Consider the following 6,633-nt stretch of genomic DNA (forward strand, 5'->3'; position numbering starts at 1 on the left):
ATGGGTTTTATATAGTGATCCCCTGGGATGTAAGCTTCATTTCATGTGCAGGGAGCTTGATGAGTTAATGGTTAGAACTCTGGGTAGGTCACCTCCATCAGACCAAGTTTCTCTAGCCTTCCTAGTTTGGTTGTAGATTCCCACACAAAGAGGGATACCCTTAACGCGCTAAGACAAATCTTCTCCATTAACCAAGCCCTCTCTTAGGTGTAGACTACATGATCAGGGATAAGCTTGGCTAGGTGGGGTATCTTGGTTTATCATGGTATCAATTAATGTATGACTTGGTGAGATTAAGAAGAGTTGTTGAGATGTGGCCATTAAAGCATTGCACATGTGTGCAAGAGAGTGTGTGTGTGTGTGTGAGAGAGAGAGAGAGAGAGGGGGAGGGGTTTATTTTGTGGCTCTCCTCTGGGTTGTATACACTAGTTAGTAAAACAGGTGGAATAATTTCCGTGCCATGACAAAATGAGATGGGTTCACTTTGCTTGTTGTTTCATTGAAAATTCAAGAACTTATTGTTATAATATATATATATACACACACATTTGTGAGTCGATTTTTACAAGGTAAGGCGGAATTTAAAGGAGAGCTAGGTTGAAGCATAAGAGTAGTAGAGTGGTTTGATCCAACGCGAGGCTTTCAGAGGGTGTCACAGGTAACGCGCTTGAAGGAGAGCTGGTTGCTGGTACCCTTGTCGTAGAGAAGCTGGAAGTTCTGCTGTTGGGTGTTGCCGAAGATGTTGATATTGATGCTGGGTGGGGGGCTGCTGAACGCCAGGCAGAAGAAGCCCTGGTAATCGAAGAAGATGTTCTCGGGAGGGAGATCGACGTCGGCACCCTCGAAGTGCATGGTGAGAGGCGGTATGGTCACGTCTCCTCCCCCGGAATTGTCATAGCACAGATCAAGCCCCACGGAAGAGCCATCTTTGGGTGGGAGCTTAATGGCAGCCTTGTAGGCGCTGCGCAGGGGGGTGTAGCCAGCGTCCACGAGGATTGTGACGGTGGTGCCTGAGTCTATGACCAGGCCACCGCTTCCATCCGCCTGGATGTCGAAGGTGCCTGCAGGGATGTCGAGAAGTTTTCCACCCACGCTGATCCCATTCAAGGTGAGATAATAGAAGGTGGGCTGGCCGGCTGAGTTGCTCACGAAGGGGGTGGCTTGGACGCCAGCGCCACCGAGGTTGGCGCTTGATCCGAAGAGCAGCGGGCTCGTCTTGGACGGAGCATCCGTCCAGGTGACAAGGCAGTAGGAGAATTTGTCACCTATGGTGTTTGCCATCTGCGAAGGCAGCGAGAGCGGCCCGCCTCCCATGCCCACCAGGCCTCCAGCTCCAACGGTAGAGATGTCGCCGTAGTTGATCGTTCCAGCGCCAAACACGAACTTGTTGCTGGACAATTTTCCTATGGTGAGCGAATCGAAGGCCAGAGTACCCTCTGTGGTGGAACCGTCTCCATAGGAATAGAGGTATCCGCAGGTGTCGCCTTGGCAGAGGGGGATAGGCAAGGCCTGGCACAACGAATTGCTGCAAGGAACGTTGGCGAAGGTGTAAGAAGCGGAGGGATCGAAGACGGGGCCGCTCTGGTTGAAGCATTCGACGCAAGGATCCGATTGTGTCCACACGAGGTCGCTTCCGGTGTCGAATATGCCCGTAAACGTCTGCGGGGGCGTCCCCAAGGCCAGTTTCACTAAGTACGCTCCTTGCTCAGAGGAGAATACACCAGTTGACGCCGCGGCAGATTGCGGCTTTATCCTTCTAGCCAGTGTTTGCACGCGTCGCTGGCTCGACTCGACTGCCTTCTTCAATCTCTCCGGACTGTTCAAAGTCCGCGGATCCATGAAGGCATCGCGATGAGTGAGTTCCACTCGGAAGCTCACGTCCGTGGCAGATGCATGAGCGTACCCTTCTGAGGCAGTCGTCCCTGCAATAAACCGAGCAGAGGCCTGTGCGAGAATGAGCAGGAACGCTGATCCCGCCAGCAGCAGCAGGGACTGGATTCGGGGCTGAGCCATATTCCTTAATGTCTGTGAGACTCTCAACTGAGTGAAAAACTCCCAGGAACTCAACCTCTAATATAGCTGCAGGACGGGGGACCAGAATTATATTGTCGGATCTGCCAAATGAGAAACCAATGCCAAGCATCTTGCTCAAGAGTCAGGCGTTTACAAGCAGTGTACATGACAATACAATCATCTCTCCGAGCTTCAAAATGTAATTTACGTAACTCAGCCGGCCCTGTGACACAAGTGTCTCGCTAGCCTAAGTGTGAAACCAGCACCAATATATCACTTGCTCAAGCGTCCAAGTGTTTGCGGCTGTCTGAAACCAATGCCAGGCATGAGTCAAAGGGTTCACAATTGGACATAAGATAATCTCACGGCTGTTAATAGTGCATATGTCATCTTAATAAGCTATCGTGTGAAACCAGTGCCAAGCATATCATCTTGCCCACGTGCTTACAAGTAAGCATGAGCCAACGTCACGACCGTTCGATCAAATAGAACTTAGCTTGACGCAATGCCATAAGGAGAACATAAACCGAGAGAGGAGAGAGAGAGAGAGAGAAGTAAGATAATTCGGTTTAATACATGAGCATTCCTCAAATTTGCTTTCATGTATGCCTTAAATCTCTTTGTTTTGGGAAACTCACCCACCCATGGTCCTATTGATGGGCCCTCTCCCTGGACCTACACCACCTAAACACACGCCACCGCGATGCCCAGCCACTACACTGTTGGAGCATCCGCCACAGTTGGAATCTTAATTCGTCCTCTTACTTTCTTTGCTTGGAGTTGCAATTGAATGTAATGTCACGAATGTGGGAACATGCAAAAGGAAAGAGAAATTTTACATCTTTTTATGTTAAAATTTTGCTAATACATAATATTTCCAAGGCTAGGGAGGTTATCCAAAGGAGGGGTTGGCCAAAAGAACTACCATATCTTTAAAAGGGCACCCATAAGAGCTATCCTATTTAGAAGGGCGGCCATTAGCTACCCTGTTTTTGTATGTCCAAAGGGGCAGGCATGGGCTTCCCTACTTCTTGTCTTACGATAATCGCTACCCCATTTAAAAGGGTAGCCATGGGCTATCCCTATTTTTTCCCATGCCCCAAAATAGGAGCCATGTGCTACCTCGTCTTATGTGAAAAAACATTGCCATAGGCTGCCTTGTTTGTTGCTCTATGTGCAAAAGGCCAACCACAAGCTACCCAATTTTCCTAGCTTGGGATAGGGTCAACCTTTATGTGGTCTAAAATGCTAGAAAAACTATCCTTTTAATTCACCCTTTTATATTCTTATAGTGTTATATCTGTATTGAAAGTGTTATATCTCGATTCAAAATTTTTGGTTCACCCTTTTATATTTTTGTAGTGGTATATCTTGGTTCAAAGTGTTCTTTTGGTTTGAATGAAATCTCTCTTTTTTAAAAATGTGATTCATAATAACGCATTAAATTTCATGATCTTCTCTATTTTTGAAATCAAAGTGTGAAAATAGCATATTTGGTAAGTTTTGTATATTGGTGTCTCATAGAGTATAAATAGTTTTTGCACATTTGAGCTTGTTATAATTATGATTGTTACTAAATCAATAGTCTTACATCTCATTCCTAATCATTGATAAAGAGAAATTTGGATTGCATTTTTAAAGTAATATTATAGATAACTACATAACAAAAGTACACGTTGGTAAACTTTAATGTAATCTAAATCAAAAAATGTTTATAAGTGATTAAAATGAACAATATCATCAACATGAGATAGCACATAAAGGCCTCATCCTTTGTAATTAAGGTAGGATCCTAATATAGAGTTATAAACCACCAATCATTGGATGATTTTGGAAATTTAAGAATAACAAATACATGAATAAGGTAATAATTGAATGATTTCTTAGATTGCACCTTTAAATTTGGATTTGGCAAGCAACTTCAGATTGTCTTATCTGTCATCATCTATTGTGCTCATCTTTTTAAATATTGAATTGAAACCTCAAACAAAAAACATGTTGTTGTAGATCACTGCCCCATACATGTAGAGGAAAAGGGGGGAGACGACAAAACAATCTGTATGATCTAGGCTTCTCTATTGCATGGTAATCTAGACATGCATCCAAATCAAGATCTAGACAGGGCTCTATATGTAGCTAGGGCTAGGATCCGAATGGAACCCAAAATGGGTTTACATTATGAAACCCAGACTTAGATTTGGTAGGAGACATAGATTAGGTCCATTTATTGCAGGAGACTCAAGTGAGACCAATAAGGAAATGTTTTAGCAGCCTATATACAAGTGAAAGCATTGATTCAAGGGTTGACATAATAGGCTAGAAATCAAGAGGCAATCTCTCATGATTGCTAGAATAATTCTAAGCACTAGTTAAGTATTGACAAAATAACCATGGCTCTCATGGTAGATAAGAAAGGTAACTCAATGGGAATAAGAGAGCTGGACACAATAATTTGTAGGATCTAGGCTTCTCTATTGGATGGTAATCAAGACAAGCATACAAATCAAGATCTAGATAGGGCTCTATATGTAGCTAGGGCAGGGATCCGAATGGAACCCAAAATGGGTTTACATTATGAAACCCAAACCAAGTTGGTAGGAGACATAGATTAGGATCCATTTATTGCAAGAGACTCAAGTGAGACCAATAAGGAGATGTATTAACATCCTATAGACAAGTCAAAGCATTGATTCAAGGGTTGACATAATAGGCTAAAAATCAAGAGGCAATCTCTTGATTGCTAGAATAATTCCAGGCATTAGTTAAGTATTGACAAAATAACCGTGGCTCTGATGGTAGATAAGAAAGGTAACTCAATGGGAATAAGAGAGCTCAATACAAAAATTTGTAGGATCTAGGCTTCTCTATTGGATGGTAATCAAGACAAGCAACCAAATCAAGATCTAGATAGGGCTCTATATGTAGCTAGAGCTGGGATCTGAATGGAACCAAAAATGGGTTTACATTATGAAACCCAGACCAGGATTTGGTATGAGACCTAGATAAGAATCCATTTATTGCAAGAGTCTCAAGTGAGACCAATAAGGAAATGTATTGATAGCCTAGAGACAAGTCAAAGCATTGATTCAAGGGTTGACCTAATAGGGTAGAAATCAAGAGGCAATCTCTTCATTCTTACTAGAATAATTCCAAGCATTATTTAAGTATAGACAAAACAACCACGGCCCTACTGGTAGATAAGAGAGGTAACTCAGTGGGAATAAGAGAGCTCAACCTTATAAGGCAACAAACTACTAGCAGTAGTAATCATTAGATTTTTTGGTTATGAGGTTGTATATAAAGTAATGGGTTACAAAGTCATATGTAAGCCCACATTTGCATGCACAACCAAAAAAGCATACATGACTACTTTGCATGCATACAATCGATGTCATGGAAGATTTAATTGAAGAAGCATACACGGCTACTTTGCATGCATATAATCGATGTCATGGAAGATTTAATTGAAAAAGCAACAATCTCATGTAGCAAGGAAGGTCGTCGCCAATCAGCCTATACCCTACATACTTTACAGTTTATCCTTTTAAGGATATTCTTAGGTCTTTGTATCCTCATGCCTTCTCACGAAAGAGCACCGCCAAGCCGTTGAGCCAACTTAAGAAATAGGTAATGCTCTAATTGGTGCCTTTGTAGATAGTCTAGGCTCATGGATTCTTGTAGGATATCCCGTCTCCAACTTGCATGAATTTGTAGGATCTAGGCTTCTCTATTAGATGGTAATCAAGACAGCATACAAATCAAGATCTAGATAGGGCTCTATATGTAGCTAGAGTTGGGATTTGAATGGAACCAAAAATGGGTTTACATTATGAAACCCAGACCAGGATTTGGTATGAGACCTAGATAAGAATCCATTTATTACAAGAGTCTCAAGTGAGACCAATAAGGAAATGTATTAATAGCCTAGAGACAAGTCAAAGCATTGATTCAAGGGTTGACCTAATAGGGTAGAAATCAAGAGGCAATCTCTTCATGCTTACTAGAATAATTCCAAGCATTAGTTAAGTATAAACAAAACAACCACGGCCCTACTCGTAGATAAGAGAGGTAACTCAGTGGGAATAAGAGAGCTCGACCTTATAAGGCAACAAACTACTGGATGATAGTAATCATTAGGTTCTTTGGTTATGAGGTTGTATATAAAGTAATGGGTTACAAAGTCATATGTAAGCCCACATTTGCATGCACAACCAAAAAAGCATACATGACTACTTTGCATGCATACAATCGATGTCATGGAAGATTTAATTGAAGAAGCATACACGGCTACTTTGCATGCATACAATCGATGTCGTGGAAGATTTAATTGACAAAGCAACAATCTCATGTAGCAAGGAAGGTCATCGCCAATCAGCCTATACCCTACATACTTTACAGTTTATCATTCTAAGGATATTCTTAGGTCTTTGTATCCTCATGTATTCTCACGAAAGAGCACCGCCAAGCCATTGCGGCAACTTAAGAAATAGATAATGCTCCAATTGGTGCCTTTGTAGATAGTCTAGGCTCATGGATTCTTGTAGGATATCCGGTCTCCAACTTGCATGAACACCAAAGGACAATCAGCATATGGTTATGGCTACATGACACAGTAGATAG

At 42.4% G+C, this 6,633-nt stretch overlaps 1 pseudogene; it reads right to left on the reverse strand.

Annotated features, from left to right (window-relative positions):
* Positions 1 to 642: 642 nt before the first annotated feature.
* On the reverse strand, positions 643 to 2,013 carry LOC147892222 (aspartic proteinase nepenthesin-1 pseudogene; annotated as a pseudogene).
* Positions 2,014 to 6,633: the final 4,620 nt, after the last annotated feature.

The sequence above is a fragment of the Dipteris shenzhenensis genome, chromosome 17 (assembly GCF_047967505.1).
Source record: "Dipteris shenzhenensis isolate YYH24624 ecotype China chromosome 17, Dip_SZ_1.0, whole genome shotgun sequence".
NCBI classification, from domain to species: domain Eukaryota; kingdom Viridiplantae; phylum Streptophyta; class Polypodiopsida; order Gleicheniales; family Dipteridaceae; genus Dipteris; species Dipteris shenzhenensis.